This window comes from Psammomys obesus, unplaced genomic scaffold (genome assembly GCF_907164565.1).
Source record: "Psammomys obesus unplaced genomic scaffold, mPsaObe1.curated_primary_1811, whole genome shotgun sequence".
Lineage (NCBI taxonomy): Eukaryota > Metazoa > Chordata > Mammalia > Rodentia > Muridae > Psammomys > Psammomys obesus.
The window spans coordinates 938848-957613 of record NW_026590598.1 but is presented as its reverse complement, the minus strand read 5'-3'; the positions used below and the strand labels follow the sequence as shown (position 1 = coordinate 957613).

The 18766-nt window shown below is 44.9% G+C and overlaps 1 long non-coding RNA gene across 1 annotated transcript; it reads left to right on the top strand.

Moving 5' to 3' along the window:
* Positions 1 to 6286: 6286 nt before the first annotated feature.
* Positions 6287 to 8161, top strand: LOC129677345 (uncharacterized). Its single transcript, XR_008720196.1, has 2 exons — positions 6287 to 6928; positions 7514 to 8161. It is a non-coding gene; the product is annotated as an uncharacterized LOC129677345 (long non-coding RNA).
* Positions 8162 to 18766: the final 10605 nt, after the last annotated feature.

Sequence of the window (18766 nt, the reverse complement as noted above, 5' to 3'; positions counted from 1 at the left end):
ACTTTGTCCTTCTATGAATGCTGAAAACAAAGCTATATTAACTGCAAGCCATCAAGAGGCTGTATTGCCAGGCAGTGGTGGCTCTCGCCTTAATCCCAGCACTCTCAGCTCTCAGGTAGAGGCAGATGGATCTCTCTAAGTTTGAGGCTAGCCTGGTTTGCAAAGTGAGTTTCAGAATAGCCAAGGCTACACAGAGAAATCCTACCTTGAAAAAAACAAAAATCAAAAATAAATAAATAATAAATAAATAAATAAATAAATAAATAAATAAATAAATAAATAAGAGAAGTTGTATGAACTTTTTGTTTTGTTTTGTGTTTTGAGACAGGGTTTCTCTGTGTATCCTGTCCTGGATTCACTTTGTAGATCAGGCTGGCCTCGAACTCACAAAGATCCACCTGAACCTGCCTCCCGGAGTGCTGGGGTTACAGGCATGTGCCATCAAGCCCAGCTCCTAAGAACCTTTCTTGAGCAGCAATAGTAAATACAGCCACAAAGATGAGTGATTGCTGAGGTTTCAGGTTGTCATACCCTACTTTGTTCATCTTCTTTTTGCCTCTTGTTGTTTCAAAAATTATAACATTATTTTAACAAAACACTTTAGGTCCACAGAAAAATGGACAGGATAGTCCAGATAATTTTCATAAGCAGGGCCATCGAAATGACACAGTGGATGGATAAAGGTGCTTGCTGCCAAGGCTGAGAACATGAGTTTGATCCCCAGAGCCTAGAGACTAGAAGGAGAGACTCAATTTGACCTGTGACTTCCACATGGACTGTGGCATGTGCTCTCCCCAGTAAGTAGATGAATAAGTAAACATACACACTCACATACTTACATACATACGTATACGAGTGACGGCAAGACTTCTCTCTGGGTTCTCCTTCTTGTGGTTTCAACTGCTTTTTCATAGTGACAATACAAGGGTCTTGGGGGGACATTCCATATACAAACTATAGCTTACAGTACAGTTTAAATAATCAATGAACAAATATTGATACAGTGTCAGTATCTAAAGTCCACATTTTATTCAGATTTCCTTAATTTTTACCTACTCACTTTTTCCTGTATCAAGATCCAGGTTAGCATCTCCCCACCTCCTCTTTTTTTTCTTCCTTTTTTTTTTTTTTGTTTTGGATTTTTTATTTCAGCCATGGTTTCACTAGGTAACCAAGGCCAGCCTTAACACACTTCAAATTTAAACCTCTAAGTACATAAGTACCTTATGTACTGAGATTACAGGTGTGTTCCCTGCTACCCACCTCCAGGATAGCATTTGACTACTCCTGTGATCATTAATCTCCACCTTATATCGAGCGTGTTAAGTTGCCCTGGAGACAAACCTCTGGGCATTGTCAGTAAGGGTGTTTCAGAGGAATGTAACTGAGTTAGGAAGATGGCTTTGAATGTGAGTGACACCATTTTGTGGGCTGAGGTTCTGGAGTCAACAGACAGAAGAAGGGAGGAAGTTAGCGGAGTACCAGCATACAGTTTTGTTTGCTCTTTGACTACAAACAGATTGAGACCAGCTGCCTCACCTTCCTACCACAATTCTGTCTATGCCACAAGGGGATATAGCCTCAAACTGTAACCCCAAATAAGTAAGTCCCCCTTCTTGAACTGTTTTTGTCAGATATTTGGTGACAACGGTAAGAGAAGAACTCAGGTATCTCTTTAGGCTTGTCTCAGGTTCTCTTTACTTTCCTTGTTTTGACGAATGCAGCAATTTTAAGTGCTCCTTAGAACTGCTGTGGTCAGGACAATGAATAATTATTCTGTTGAATGTTCCTCTATTGAAATTCATGTTTTTCAGCCAGGTGTGATGGTGCAGGCCTGTAATCAGCACTCAGAGAGGTAGAGGCAGGTAGATCTCTGTGAGTTTGAGACCAGCCTGGTCTACAAAGCCAGTCCAAGACAACCAAGGCTATATAGAGAAACCCTGTCTCAAAAAACAAAACAAGATAAAACAAAACAACAACAAAAAAGAAAGAAAGAAGAAAGAAAGAAAGAAAGAAAGAAAGGAAGGAAGAAAGAAAGAAAGGAAGAAAGAAAGGAAGAAAGGAAGAAAGAAAGATGAAAAAGAATTTCATGTTTTTCTTATGGGTAAGCTAGGCCTGTGAATTCTTAGGAGTAGGATCACGGAGGGTAAGCCTCTTTTCTCATCACATTATATTAAAAATATACAGTTCTCAGGTTGTTGTACCCAGATTGCCAGACCCCAAAAGACCACCAGTAGTCGAGTCCGGTGAAAAACACATGAGGATCTTTTTATTACAAGCTCGAGCCCAGGTCACAGCAACCTCCCTGCTGAAGAGGAGGAGGGTGGCCCGAAGGTCTAGGGGAACAAGGTTTTTAAAGGGAAAAACCACAGGCAGGGAATTACATGCCTTGGTGTTACATGATTGGGTAAGGAAAACTGACTTTTGAAATGATTGGTTTACTTTAGGTTTCAAGACCATGAACGGTTCTGGCCTGGCCATTTGGATTGTTTTCCTAGCAACTGTACCTCTAGTGGGCAGGAAAAGAATGCAGTAAAGCTAGTTCCTCTCCCCAGGTGGTTGGACATGTCTCAACCTGGCTGGCCTTTGTTCAGGCTTGTGCTTTAAACTTTAAGCCAATACCCCAAAAATCTAATTTTTAAATTCTCTGGTCTCTCAAGGTGTCCATTCCATCACCACCTGGCCCTCATGTGAGCTTAGAGTTTCTCTGCTGTGGTTCCTTCCTTATTACATGCAGTCCCAGAAGGTCACTAAATCTTATGTGGAGGACATTACCTATGTCAATTATTTGTAATTCTTCTGCATGGGAAATTTGTCTTTCATTCCCCATTTGCTTATCCAGTCATTTCTTTACATCAATATGGATCCACGGACATCAACTTCTACTTGTGCTGCTCAGATTATCCCAGCTCTGTCCACTGGGAGTTCTTCTACAGTGGACCTTGGTGTTGCCATTGTTGTTGTTTCTTTTGTGTGTGTGTGTGTGTGTGTGTGTGTGTGTGTTTTTAATTTGTTTTGTTTTGTCTTACCTAAGCAATGACTTGTTTCCTGGAACTAACTGTACGACGCTTCAGGCTCATCTTGACTATCTGCTGGCCAGGCTGAGAATAAACCACTGTTAAATCCGAAATCACCCTACAGAGACATATGCAATTGGCAAGAGTGTTTTTACTTTGAGAGAGCAAGAATCCTGTATACAGGGGTCAGCCAAAATGACCACCACAAGAGGAGCCCGCAGATTCCTTTTAAAGCCAGCGAGGGGATTTCTGGCCGAGGTTAGGTAATCCTTACCAGGATCAGATGGGTTCATGGTGAGGGATACTTGTGTGTTTCTGATTGGTTCCAACCTTAGGGAAGGAACAGTCACCTCAAATAACCCCAGACTAGATGTTGGGGCACTTGCTGATTGGAACTCATCAAGCAGGAAAAAGGAAAAAGGGAAGGGTGTCAAAAATTTTGGCCCAGCTTTGGACCCAGTCTCAAAATGAAGTTAGTTGGCCAGGCATGGTGGTGCACGCCTATAATCCCAGCATTCTGGAAAGTAGAGGCAGGCAAATCTCTGTGAGTTTAAGGCCAGCCTGACCTACAAAGCAAGTCCAGGACAGCCAAGGCTATACAGAGAAACCCTGTCTCGAAAAACCAAAACAAAAAACCAGAACAAACAAACAAACAAACAAACAGATAAATAAATAAATAAATGAGTTAGCCGGGTCCTCTCACCATTTCTCCTACGGATGGTAGCTTTCATTGCATACTGAAGTTTGAAACTGAAACATCCCAAAAGCTTATGTATTTTTAACAGCTGGTCCCAGGCTGGTAGCAGTATGTTTCAGGAAGGTCGTGGGCCCCTTAGGAGGTGGATATGGATTATTGGAGGTGGATCTTAAAGAGCTGTAACCCTCTCTGTTTCTGGTGTAGTTCTCTGTTTCTTGGTCCTGACGCTATCCCAACCCATGGAACTACTGTGCCTGGCCTTCCCTGCTCTGGTGGGCTGTACCCTCTGAAACTGTGACTCAAACTACATCCTTCTTTCTTTAAATGGCTTTTGTCAGGTGTCTTGTCACTGCCAGGAGAAGAGATACCAAATCACTTAGTGTGAAACGAGATCCCAGAGCTGGATAGAAGCTGCACATTTTTCTACAGTAAAATAAATGTGGACTGGGCATGTAGCTCAGCGGCAGAAAGCTGCCATACATGGGTAAAGCCCTCAATTTCATTCCCAGTACCAGAAACAAGCAATTAAACAAACCCACAATTGGGCTGTAGAGGATCATACCTGTAATGTCTGCATTTGCCTCAGGAGGCTAAGCAGGAAGATTTCTGACTTTAAGGCATACCTGAACTACACTGCCAGACTCTGTCACCAAAACACACACCAAACCCTCTAGTCCTTTTCTTCCTGCTCTTTGGAGGTGGTCACACTGATCTTCCTTGGGTAGGTACTAGGCTGGGTCAGGTAGGCACTGATGAAACAATTACATTAAATGCTCAAAGACCAAAAAAAAAAAAAAAAAAAAGTGAAAGTACAGCTGCACAAAGATTGTGTCAACTATGAGGACGGAGACCAACCAGTAAAAAAATGAGACAGGATGGCTTAAGCCTCAGGAGTTGCTGAGGAAGCTGTGAAGGCTGACGGGGAAGCAGTCGGTGGGGGAAGACAGAAAAGGAGCACTCCCATGCCCATGATCACTGCATTGGGACAGCCTAGGTGCTGCTGTGGAATGGCAGCAAGGCCAGCTTGACAGAGGTAAGGAGTATAAGCCAGGAAGTTGGTTTGACGAGCCAGCCTCTTTAAAGCAGGGCTGGGTAGAGTTCAAGGTGGAGTCTGAAACAGCGCAAGACTGCTCTAAACAGTTTTCTAGACACAGGGAGTTAACAGAGCATTATGTGTTTTCTGAATGTTGAGACTGTCGGGAGAAGTGTGGTTTCTGGCAGCCCCAGATAGTAGGAAGGCTGCCTGGGATCAGACCTTGTAGCTTATCAGCTCTCTGCCCTAAGTCTGCAGGCCCTTAACTCATTTGTACCCTTAAAGGCCCTGTGGAGAGAGATCTGTAATAATTAATTGTTCTTATCACCTAGTGTGACACCACCACTCCCCCCACCATATCCAGGACTTTCTGGAACAAACAAAAAGTGGTACACAGCCTGAGTTGGGGGGGAGGCCTGAATGAAAATGAGTATCCATTCAGCTAAAATATCTTGTGTTCTGGGGCCAACCTGGCCAACTGGACATTGCCCCCAAGAAAAGCCAAACACGGAGAAGCACTACATAACGGCCATTACCATAACTTTGGCCTTCAGTGTTCCCCCCCCTCCTCGCCCAGTATAAAGGAGGTAGTATTGTAGACGTCACTGCCCAAGGGCTTGGGGCCTGTTGAGTGGGTCGGCTTCACTGAGAGCCTAGGAACAGCTCAGAGGCCAGCATCTAATGCTTTTTCCTCTGAGGTAGTGAGGCTCCCATGTCTGCGAAGCCCTAAGTGGGCCGGAGGCTAATCTTGCTGCAGCTTGCTGGATCCGGGCGCCTCCGGACCCCAGTAGTTGGCGGACCAAAGTGGAGATCTTTGCTCATCGCCCCACTTTCTCAGCTCTGGGCAAGGGCCAGGACAGCTCAGTTAAGCAGCGAAGCGTTTGATGTGGCCGGGAAGTGTCCTCGAGGTCGTTGGCACTGCAAAGGAGACCTTAGCTGGCACCTTTTTCTTGTAAATTCTAGGTCAGGCCCCTTGTGCAAAGCAGATTCCCCGGGGAGAAGCGACCAAGCTTCGAGCTCCCACCCCGCCCACTCCAGCATCCTGGGGTACATTCATTTGAAATGCTAATATTTTGAACCATCTCTCTTCTCCCAGTTGCCGAGCTTCTACTAGAAAGCAGGCTAACGCCTTGAAGAGATTAAAGAACACACCGCCTTTGGCTCGGGCAGGAAGCGCCAAACATCTGTTGACCTAAAGGAGCGAGGCAGGTGTTTGTAGACAAATGAGGGTAAATTATTGCAGAGTCCATAGCCCAGACCGCTCGCTTTAATGTCTCCTTTGTGCACTGATTTTTCAGAGCTGAGGTTTTCCGGGTCCACTGACCCTTATTTGCACCGGTCCCTGTCACCCTCCCATCCGGGACAGCCAGCAGTTTGGTCTCCAGCCTCTGGGCAGCAGGGCAGAAAGCAGGTCGCAGGTGGAGGGTGGATGGGGTGATCCAAATTCAAGTCCCGCCCAGGTCGCCGGTCCCGCCTCCCAGAGCGGAGTTGGGTGGTAGCCAAGGCGCCCTGGGGATCCAAAATGTGACACCGCGTCAGTCTCTCTCTCTCTCCCTCTCCCTCCCTCTCCTTCTTCCTCTGCCCCTCTCTCCGTCCACTTCTCCCTCCCTCTCTTTCCCCTCTCCACTTTTGGCTTGAGTTTCTTTGCCCATTTTTGATAGTTTGTCGACTTATTGCCAAAATTATCAAGTCAGTTTACTTGCCAAGTCCAGCTGCTAGCTCTGGTAACCCGCGAACACCTTGGGAGCTGCTGACACTCTGCCAGGCCTGTCCCAAACCTTTCAAAGAGATTAACTCCGGAGGAGGAGACAGAGGTCACGTCTTGCTGCTTTCTAGAAGCGGTCCAACACTTGTTCCTCATTTGCCTCATGGAATGAGAGTACTAAATTGGGGCACACTTCCTGGTTGGATATGGTTTGGAATTTCGCAGACGGACAGCCAAGGACCCTGAATTTCCGAGCGCTGGAGCGGGCTGCACGGCATAGCAGGCTTCCTCAAGGTTCTGGAACGTTTCCAGGTTTCCCCAGATTCTCCAACTTCTGTGTTCTCTAATCCACTCACTTCTCCAAAGAAGCACTTCCTTATCTTCCAAAAGTGTTTGCCTCACACTGGGAAAACCCGATAAAGGAATGATCAGTTTTTAGCTTGTGCAGGCAAACCCCCCTCCCCGTACACAATGAAGTAAGTAATAGGACAGAATTCTTTCCCACTCTCCTGGGAGAGACCCCAAGGGACCTTTATAGGGCAGTTTGAGCTGGGAGGGTGGTGCATACCCAGGGATGGGGACTTATTGGGGAGGTTTTTGGGTTTTTTTGTTTTGTTTTGTTTTGTTTTGTTTTGTTTTGTTTTGTTTTCCTTCCAGCCAAAGGCTAGAGTTGCTCTCTGGAAAAAAACCGCAACCTGGAATATTCATAAACATTTCAGAGTCTCAGTTCCTCTCTTTTCCCTGTCTCTCTGGGCAGCTGAGAGAACTGGGGATGGTGACAAGCCAGTGGCACTAATTTTTCTGGGTGCTGTTGGAGGACTCAGGAAGCACGGTGGGAAAGCAGGATTCACTTCCTTGCTATGACAAAGGACTGTAGCCTCAAACTCAAAAGCCTGGCTTTGTGGGCCAGTGTTCTCAATCTTCCTAATGCGCAACCCTTTAATGCCTTGCTCATGTTGTGGTGGCCCTCAACCACAAATTGTTTTAGCTGCTATTTCATGACTGTATTTGCTATGTTTATGAATTGTGATGTATATATCTGTGTTTCCCCATGGTCTTAGGCAACCCCTGTGACAGGGTAGTTTGATAACCCAAAGGAGTCGTGACCCACAGCTGGAGAATTGCTGTTGTAGACTCTGTTCTCTTATCCTCGCCGCTTACAGACAAGCTGACCTCCAAGCCAGGCTGAACTTCACCTCCTCAATCTTTACTGCGTGTACAGAGGTCAGAGGACAATTTGTGTGAGTTGGTTATCTCCTTCCACCATGTGGATTCCAGGAAATGACCGGGCTCTGACCTTTTTCTTTAAACAAGCAGGAAAGTGTCAACCCTAATCCTCCTTCCTCTGTTAAGTGTCTTTGCCAGGTGGAATTAGTTGAATTCTGAGGACTTTGAGGGTTATAAATGTGACAGGCCTGCAGAAGAAGGCACAGCTTCTGGGAGGTGGATTGCTTGCTGCTGGTTCATCCTGCTGCTGCATTTGCTGTTTGCTGATTTGCTGGTTACCTGGACTTCTGGATTTCTGGATGACTGATATTTATTTTGGTATTGCCCCCAAAAGAATCCTACAACCCTACCCAGCAGGAAGTAGCAGAGAGAGCTCCACCCCTATCTCCACTATCACCTTCTTTCCCTCCTACCAATATTGAGGGTTTGGAAGGGAGGTAGACATATTTAATAACCCTAAATAAAGGAGGTTTGTTAAAGAATCAAGGTCAACAATTGTTCCTGCCTGGGTCGTTTCTGTTCCATCAGGCCAGCTCTCATGGCTATGTGCTTATGGTCCATGCTACCCTGTGGCGACTTCCTTCTCCCCAGCTTCCTCTCCCACCTCTCTACGTGGTCCTCATCTGAGCCCAAGCTGGGAATCTAAACTCTGCCTACTTCTGTCCAGTTACAGGCTTTTAGCTATCTTTATTAACTAATCAACTTTAAATCGGGGAACAAGGTTTAGACAACATCACTTAATGTACACGAGAATGTGCTCATCTGGACTGAAGCTGGATCTTGGGAGCCAATATTTAGCATTTGTATACATAGTACCAGACCAACCCCCAACACTGTCTCAAAAAAAAAATGGAAACAAAACAAACTTCAGGGCCTGGGACAACACAGGCTTCTCACCTCTAGAGACAGATAGACCTGGTTAAAACTCTGGCTCTTTCACCCTAACTTGATGGGTGGTCTTGAGAAAGTCAGTTACCTCATATTGAGTTCTTTAGGACTCTCCTTACTGAAATGGTACGATAAAACACTAAGCCCTAAGAAGATGATGGGATGCTGGTGACAGTGTCAGTGACAATTCAGAGAAATCTGCATTGTGAGTGGCAAAGAGACCTCAAACAGGCAGGCCTCTTCTTTCTTGATGAGAACAATACAAGTGCACCTGGGAGGTGGCTGGTCCTCTCACAAGCTCTCTGAAGTTCTATGGTGGCATGGGAGAAACCATGATGTCCCTGCTACTGCCAAACTGCTCAGTCCTTGCATCCTAGCTTGGGTGGGCAGCAGGCAGAGACAGATTGGCTTCTGAAGTGGGTGGCACCGCAGAGACCCCTAGCTGGAGCCACCTGATACATCCTTATTGCTGGAATCTTCATTCTGCTGCTGCTTCCAGCCTTGGGAAGCCCAAGCAGACCTTGGAAGTCAATTGCCTTGTGTTGCCTCTGATATCATCACCTCAAGGTTATCAATCCCTTCTACAACATTTTCAAGATTAATATATACATGTATATTGTACATCTATTGTATCCATTTTGCCCGTCTTTCTAGAAAGAGCCATATGTGACTGTAATGCCTTGTGCCTGGGTTTTAAAGATAGACCATATGGGGAAAAGATTACAGGATGATTGATTCACATAGAGTAGGCTGTGTGATCTAGGAAAAGGCATGGTAAGTGCAGAGGGGGAATGATGTTCTGGGCAGAGGGGACCGTAAGAATCCAAGCATGTCATCTTGATTCCTGAGTACTGTTTTATTGTCTGAAGTTGGATGCACAGAAAAGAAGGTGTCCAAGTTAACAAGCAACCATATAGAGTTATTTCTAGGCACAACCAAAAGTCATTAAAGTTCTGAGAGCAGAAGTGATTTGTCAATCATATGACTTTAAAGTATCATTCTGGGGGTTAAGGAAGGGTGAATTTGTTTTTTAAGAAAATGACTTTTTTAGTCAGGCTGATGGCACACACCTGTAATCCCAGGCAGAGTGCTAACAATTGTAGCAGGCAGAGTCATAAGGACTAGCACAAACTGTCTGAGTTCAGCCAGGGCTATACAGCAGGATCCTGTTGGTGGTTTTTTGTTGTTGTTTTTTTTTTATTTGTTTGTTTGTTTGTTTTTAAAGGCTTTTCTTAGAATGGTTCAATTATTTTTTTCCATTAAAATTTCATTCACTATTCTTTTCAGGTCAGTGAGTCATCAGCAGTCATATGAAAAGATAGGAAAATTATATATTTATTCACAGATTTTATTTTATTTTATTTTTTGTTGTTTTGAGACAGGATTTCTCTTCATAGCCCTGGCTATCCTGGAACTCACTCTGTAGACAGCTGGCCTTAAACTCAGACATTGTCCTGCCTCAACCTCCCATGTGCTGGGATTAAAGGCATGAGCCACCACCACCTGACCAGTTTTTTATTACTTATTTATTTATTTATTTACTATTTATACAGTTTTCTGCCTGCATGTACATCTGCAGGCCAGAAGAGGGCACCTGATCTCACTATAGATGGTTATGAGCCACCATGTGGTTGCTGGGAATTGAACTCAAGACCTCTGGAAGAGCAGCCAGTGTTCTTAACCCCTGAGCCATCTCTCCAGGTCAGATTTTATTTTTTGATACACAATAATCTGACAGAGTTATAGATCACAATGTGATAATTTGATATATGTATGAAATGTGTAATGTTCAAATCAACATAATTCATATTTCCAGCTCTTCTCAAATACTTAACATTTACTTGTGCTGGGAAATTTCAATTTTCTCTCTTCTCACTTTTTATATAAAAAGTCACTGTAAATAATGGCCACACATGGTTCTCCAGAGCACAGGCTCATTTTATCTAACTCTAAGTATCAGCTTGCCATCGATTCTTCTCTTATCCCCATCAGATGGCCATCCCCATCTGATGGCCACTGTTCTAGGAAATCAATGTGGTTTTTTTTAAAGGTTTATTTTTATTATTAAATGTGTGTGTGTGTGTGTGCGCGCGTGTGCATGTGCTGTGTTTATGAGAGCAGGTACCCGAAGAGGTCAGAGGCCTTGGATTCCCTGGAGCTGGAGTTATAGGTGGTTCCCACCATGGGTGCTGGGAACTGAACTTCCCAAGAGCAATCCGTACTCTCACTACTGAGCCATGTCAGTGGTCCTATGCAATCCACTTTTTAAGCTTCCTCATGAATGAGAACCTGAGGTATTCATCTTTCTGTGCCTCACATATTTCATTTATAATGTCCCCAGTTAGAAGGTTTAGAATCACAGAAAAATTAAGCACATAGTATACAGAGTTGCCACAAACCTCCCTCTCCTAGCCCCACTCCAAATTCTATCACTAACACAGCAGTGTGGTCTGCTCTTTTTAGCGAAGCAATACTATGTCTATAGTGAACACTAGAGTCAATCTGTGTGGTCCACAGTCCTACAGTTTTGACACATGTACCTGTTATAGCACTATAGAGAAAGCCACTGTCCTAGTCTCCTGTGTGGCCTGTACTCATCCTGCCTCTGCTCTCTCATTCCCAGCACGTGCTCTCACTCCGGCATGTTCTGTCATACAGCTAAAATCAAAATATTCAGCCTTGCACTTAGCCGGTTGCATTTAAGGTTTTGCTATGTCCTTCTATAGCTTTCCTATAAAGCCAGAGCTTTTCTGTGTAGCCCAGGCTAGCCTCAAATTTATGACAGCATGCCTCAAAAAACCTAAATAAATGAATGTGAAAATAACTTTAATAGAATACTGTTTCTCCCAATGCATCAAAATATTATCTTTACATTTAATCAGTGAGCAAATTTAAACAATTATCTATCTTTTTGCATCAAGCCCTTGGAATTTAGCATCATTTTACATTTTCAGCACACCTCAGGGCAGACTACACACATGTCCAGCTCTCAGTAGACATAGCTTGTGGCTGCCACACTGGACAATGGGGATGCAGTTTTGTGCTGGGTGCTGAGAACATGGCATAGATCAAACAGAAAGGACTCCATCCTCATACAGTGACATTCTAGTGTGGGAGATGGAGAAGGAGCCAGCAAATGCTTTTAAAGAGATTTATTAAGAAAAGAGTGAGAGCCAGGTGCGGTAGAGCACTCCTGTAATCCCAGCACTCAGGGAGGCAGAGGCAGGTGTTTTGCTGTGAGTTCGAGGTCAGCCTGGTCCAGGACAGCCAAGGCTACACAGAGAAACCCTGTCTCAAGGAAAAAAAAAAAAAAAAAGTATGTGAATACTGCCAAGAAACCTAAAGGCTGTTTTACACTGCCTGAGTAATCCAGAAAGCCCTGTGGCTGCAGAGACTTCAAATTAAATATGGGGAAATCACTGCTGGTTCACATTAGTGGCAGGTAACAAGGCATTCCAAAATTCCGTTTAGGACAAATGGTCACTCCTGTTCACGGGACTACAGGCCAGTGGGGCAGCTCTCAGTCCCAGGTGGGCTCATGCATGTACCGGGTAGCTGCAGGTCAGATAGGGTGGCTCTGTAGGTCAGCCTTGGGGCTTGCTCCCTGTTGATTGGAATAGGATGACTTCAGCTCTTTTCCATGTGGCTTCTCATTACCTAACAAGCAAGCCCCAACCTGTTCTGTGGGCAGAGGCAGCAGATCCGAAAGACAACGTGAAAGCCTTAGGCTCCTTCAGCCTCAAATGGGAAATGCATCACTTCTGGCCCTTTGTTTTGACTAAGGAAACTTACAGGGCCTGCATAGATTCCAAGAGGAACTGTAAAAAGAGTGACTACAGAAATGGTCAACAAATTCAGGCAATGTTCATTATCGGCCGCTTCAGTTACATTAATAGCTTTTGACTCCCCCAGCTGTGAAAATCCTAAACCAGGGCTGGGCATGACAGCTCAGTGGTGGAGAGCTTGCCTGGCATACATAAGGACCAGAGCTGGATCTCTAGTACCGCACACGTGAGAAAATTCTAAACTTCTATGTGCCCAACAAGATAAACTCAGAAAATAAAGGCAAAAACAGGACTAACCAGATGTTTAAAACAAAAACAAGCCTTAAAAGTCAAAGATTTTAAGGAATCTGTTGGGATTCAGACCCTGAACAAGAGGCTGAGGTTCTTATTTAACATACCAAAGCTGACCTGGTTCTCTCAGCATTGTTCAGTCCCTACCTGTTACAGGGCTTGGCTGGCACACCCTGCCCTCTGCCCTGAACTTCCAAGCCCAGGGGCAGGGCTTCATCTCCCCCAGAGGCTCTTTAGTATATAACCCAGACATTTTGGTTCCCTCTGTCCCTCTCCGCATTTCTCTCCCTTTGTGTGCATGCTTTCTTTCTCCCCTCACCCTTTTCTGTCTCCCTGTCTGCATGAAGACTTTCCTGGCCCCATTCCTTGGGACCAGTGAACCCACTGGAGAGCTGCTCCCAATAAATCTACCTTTATACTTTAATTTGGCTTGAATTAGCTCATTTAATTGGCAGAGAATACCTATCAGTATCTTTTGCAACTATTTTCCAAACAGACAAAAAATTAGTCAAGCTATATAGAAACTGATCAGAATTTAAAGGAAGTTAGTGCTAGTGTTTGGCTAGCAGATATTTACAGCCCATTTTGTATGTGGCACTGTGCCTGTGTGCCCCTTCCTTCATACAGTATATGCTGTAGTTGCAGAAAACACACTAAATTAATGTGTAAGAAAAACAATGACAATTATGGAGAAAAGCAACAGGAAGGAAATACAGAATGCTGAATGGAAGGTGAAGAAGAGCTACTGGATTTGAAGGAGTGAGTCATCCACATGTTGGGAGGAGTTGCTGGGCTACCATATGCACAAAGGCCTGAAGCAAGAGCTGGTTTAATAGTAGACAGAAGGTAGGCTTGACAAAGTAGGAGGGATTGGAAGTACTCAGGGGCCTGTCATGCAGGACCTTTCTGCCATGATAAAGGTTTGGGAGATTTAGTCTTAGTGACGGGGAAGCATCTAGATTCTTTTTTTTTTTTTTTTTATCAGGTATCATGTAGCTTTAAGGTGAGGAAACCCAGGAAAAAGGACAAAAATCAGGAATCAAGACCTCTTACAGGTTGGCAGGTACCAAGTTTTGTCAGACAATAGCCCAGGCAATCTCCCTTGCTTTGTCATTTAACTACCCAGACAGCAGTCTAGTCCTCAAGGGATGTCACCACCTCCAGAGAACATATTCCAATTATCTTGGAAAACAAGGTAATTGGAATTATGATAGTATTCATCTTCTCAGTTCTTACAATGGAAAATCACAAGGGCAAAAGATAAGTCCAGATAGCTCAATCTCCTTTGGCACGGGGGAAGCTTTGCAATTTATGGAGCCACTAAGTTTTCTGCAGCTACTGCTAGCCTGTAGTCACCTTTCTTTCAGGGTGTAACAGTGAGTGGCTTTAGTGGACAGCAATTTAATGAGAACCTGCCATGTGTAGGCACTCTTCAAAGGGATAGAGCAGAAAACAAGATTTGCTATGAGGGGAGATTCCTGTCCTCTTTTCGCAAAGAAGACAGACACACAGGATAAATATGCAAAACAGCATATGTTAGATGGGGACATATAGGCCCTAGGAAAAAAGAATGGGGCAGCAGATATTTGGGAGTGGAGGTACTACAGCTGTTTAAAATAGGCTAGCTAGGCTTGGGAACACAAGCCTATCATGTGTGGTGCTTGAATCAATCCCAAGCATCTGTCTGTCTGTCTCTGTTATCTGACAGGAGCCACATGTGGTGGGAGGGGGTAGGCAGCTGCTGTGGAAGAGCAGAGGTGGGTGCAGAGTGGAAAGAGGGGGAGCTGCTATGTCAACAGGTAAGGGAAGGGTCTAGCACACATCCTGTAGTACTTTGTAGCCCAACTGCTACACTATGCAAATACAAGTTAGAATTTTCTTCCTCACATCCGAGAGTGAAAAAGAAAATGCTGCTTATGTGGTCACTTCTGGTTTCAATGTACTAAACTAGACTGGTTAAGTTCTATTTTATGACACGTTTTTCAGAAAAGGACTGAGGGTCTATTTTATGAGGCTAGCTCTGTTTCGGACTGTACCTCACGCTAGAAGAAAGGCACAGAAACAGCAGGAGAAATACCTCCTGCTGGTTTTCTTTACAGGAGCGAGTATAAGACCTCTCAGGTGAAGTTCCAGGAGTTCCAGGTAGTGGGAGGTCTTTTCTTCCCTAGGCAGCAGAAGGGCAGCCTGGAGCATCAAAGAGTACAAAGTGGGCTCAGACACAGGATTTTAGTTTGTTGCATAATTATGACAGTGGGGGGAAAACCCCTAGACATCCAAGGGGCAGACAAGCATTAGTTGAAAAAAAAAATGTGTTCCTTGGGAGAGGTCTTTTGGTCTTTGCTGTATGACCCAGGGCAAAGTCACCCGGGTGGCTTTCAGTTGCCCCACTGTAAAGGTGAAATGGTTTGGCCCCTTAGGCCTCCCCCTACCAGGACAGTGACATGGTTCAGCCTGCCAGAGGTGTAGAGGAGGAGCTAGAGACTTCTCTGATAGTAATTGGACCTTTCAGAGCATTCTCTCTTTTTGGCTTGGAAGAGCCCTCATAGAAGGAGCTCCTGGTAAGAGATAGGGATTTTCTCTCTAGGCCTACAGGAACAACACAGAAGCAGCTGGCAGGACACAGGTAAAACAAAGTTCCAGGAAAGAGAGCTAAGGAGCCCTCATGGATTTCGAGGAGCTCAAGAGAAAGGTAGACTAGCTAGGTAAAGACAGAGAAAGACTTCTAAAGTGCTAGCAGTTTAGTTGTAAAATCAGGCTTGTAAAAAAAAAATATATATATATATATATATATTTGCATATAGTTCAGAAAATAGTTACCTCACTGAGCTAACAGGTTTTTACCCCAGTTTATGCCTCCCGAGTCTTTATTGGTATAAATGTTAGACAACTGAAATGGCTATTCCTTGCTTTTTGATCAGGTGAGTTTTTGATCTCGTGCCATCGAGAGTGAGGACTGTGGGGGAGAAAAGAGCTGTTTCTGAGACAAACAGTAGCAGCAGACAGCAGTACATATCTGTAATTCCAGAATTTGGGAGTGGAGGCAGAAGGGGCAAGAGGCCAAGGCTGTACTGAGCACTGTGTGGCCCTCATAACCAACCACCCAAATAAAGCAAGGAATATGTTGTCTTGCTCAAACAATACAGCAAAAAGCTTCTGGCCTGTATGCCACCCATTATTCCATTCTGGCGTGGCGTTCAGGATCCTGGCAAGGGAGCATCTGCCTTCCACAGAACTGAAGAGGGAAGGGTTTAGGTTGTACTAGTCTTCTGATCAGAAGAGTGAGCTCCCCTCAAGATAAGCTCTGGAGGTGACATAGTTTCTGTCAGTCATGATCAGGCCCTTGGAAGGAAGCCGTAGCGCAGTGCTGTGGCTATTCATGTGTCTCATCCCACAGATCCCGGTTTAGTATTCATTTCACAAATCAAGTACAGCTTCCCCATCACTAGGCTGGCCAGCATCAGCCTCCTGAATGCAGAGGTTGTAAGTGTGTACATCCATACCTGGCTTCATGTATAACTTTTTGCTTCATTTAAGCGTATCCATACATATCCAATTAAGATTCCTTTTATAGCTGCAGTCCCTGAAGCAAGCGCCAGCCTTCCTACTTCCTTTCCTGTACAATCAGAACAGGCTAGGGCTCAAATGAGTCCTCTAAAACCCCTCGCCTCATACTTGATGCATATTAGGCTCTCTACTCTTTGTGCTGGGATAGAACTTGGGTACTGCATATGAGAGGTGAGTGCTCTATCACCAAGCTATATAGCAAGCACTGTTTTCCCTTCAATATCTCAGTCCATACTGGCCTAAAATGCTAAAAGCTCCTGCCTCAGCGTCAGAAAGATTAGGATTATAAGTGCACACTGCTTCCTCTCCCAACTCAGTAGGTTATACTGTCAAATGCTGTGGCTATACCATAAACCAGTGCTTGTCAAACTTTGATGTATGAACCAATTCCTGGAGGAATCCCACTAACCTGCAGATTCTCATGTCTGGGGTTGGGGTGACAGGGATTGTCCTTCCCAACAAGGCAAAGGGTTATTCCTACTGACTATGGTCATTCTCTCAGTAGCAGGAATTTAACACAACTAAGTTCTACCACTTAATACAAGGACACATAAAACCCCATAAAAGGGTGCCAAAAATTATTTCTGTAATTAACCTTTCCACTTTAGCTTCATTTAGCCTCAAAGCCTGCCAAATGCCAAAGAGCAGCAGGGCTAGGCCACAGAATATTTCCCTTGGTCTCCCAACCTCCAGGAAGATCTTGCAACTGCCTCTCTCCACTCTTTTGGCTTTTTGATCTCACCTATTGCTTCTGATGATAATTGCCCTCTAATTAGCACCCACCACCATGTCATCTAAATAATTAAACTAAGTACAGACTGCACCTCTGCCCGCCATCTTCTCACAAATGATAAAACAACATCCCAAGCTGCTGATTAAAAAAAAGATGAAATTGACCCAAATAAGTCATACATGCATACCATATATAGTGCAAGGCCTGTTAATGGATTTCCTTAGCATAAGTTAAGGAGTAGATGGTTTACTTAGAAGCCAGTATGAGAAAATACACAGTATCAGGAAAATTGCAAATGCAAGAATGTGAATTATGAAACTTAGCATCAAAAGGAAAACAAACAAGTGTGTTGAAAATCCACCTTAAATTGCTATTGGAAAGGGCTCAGTTTGTTTTTGTTGGGAGGGTGGCAGAAAGGAGTGCCAAGGGCATCTAACCAAGGGCATGGGTATGCTGGAGAAGCACTTTAGCACTTATTTATCCTCCCAGCCTGAAGCCATTTTCCCTCTTTAAGATTTTCCTGACTTCATTGAAGGGTGCTTGAGACTTGAGGGTACTTTAAAAGCAAATCTGGCAGAAGAGGTGGTCTTTTCACTAAAAGCAATTATAAGTTTTCTAATTTCTCAGGTGAGTCTCCATTAACTGCCTACCCAACAGCAAGGCTGATGACTGACACAAGCGTCTCTCCTAGGGAAAACTGACTGTGCTAGTCTTTAGAAAGATATTTTTTCATTGAGGGCGTAAAATAAGACCTCTCCAGATTTCTCAATTAGATAATACACTGACACGGTTAAAAAAAAAAAAAAGTCTCTACAGAGAGGGAAATTTAAATATTCTGTCCATCATTCACTAACTTCCTGTCCCGACTAGTTGGTTAAAAACCTAAAGAAAAACAAACAACCCCCACCCCCAGAAAACCAAAACTTTATTATGAACAATTTTAGATGTAAACACCGGTACGACAGCGTATGTGTACATATTCCAACAGCAGCTCCAACAACGAAGAACGCCCTCAGTTAATTTACTCCCTTCTTTTCCAGTTTGCAGAGGCGTAGTCTACAGCTGAACAAACACATCGGATCATTTTACCTATTAAAACTTTAGTATGCTTTTTTAAAAAATTCAAAGCCACGTTGCCGTAAGCACATTTAATAAAGACGACGATAATTTCTTAGTAACATACAGTACTTGGGTGCTGGAGGTTGGGGGGTGGGGATCACTGCTAGTAAGTAGGGGACAGAAGACAGAACTCTGTAGTGGGGACTGATGAGTAAGGAGCGAGAGGATGAAGCGCCCGGATGAAGCGGATCGCGGCCGTGAGGAGACCAACACCAGACACCTCCTGGTTTCGGTCCACGTTACCTGCGTCGGTTTGCTCGCACCGTCAGACCAAGTCAAAGGCGGCCCCCAAGCTCCCCGCCTCCAAGGTCCGGAGAGGAGGTGGCCCAGCTGGCTCGGCGCAGCTGCACAAGTCACTCTCCCCAGACACCGGAGGGTCCCTGGAGGGGAAACGATTGACACAGCTGCCTGCACTGCGCCCGAGCCTTCCCTCGCCGCACCTGCGTCTCCTCGCGTGGCCGGGAACTGGAACTGGCTCCCGAGCCGGTGAGGTCCAGCAGGCCCGCAGCCAGAACCCAGATCGTTTGTCTGCTCCGGAACCGGGATTTGGACCCCGGGACCTCGCGGAAGAGAACTACAACTCCCGACGAGTCTCGCGGCCCGACCAATGGGAGCAGCCGGCGCGTGCGGGGCGCGGCGCCTGCGCGGCGGTTTGAGTAAGCGGCCTTACGATTGGCTGCGGGGTCGGGCGGCCGCGCGGGGACTGT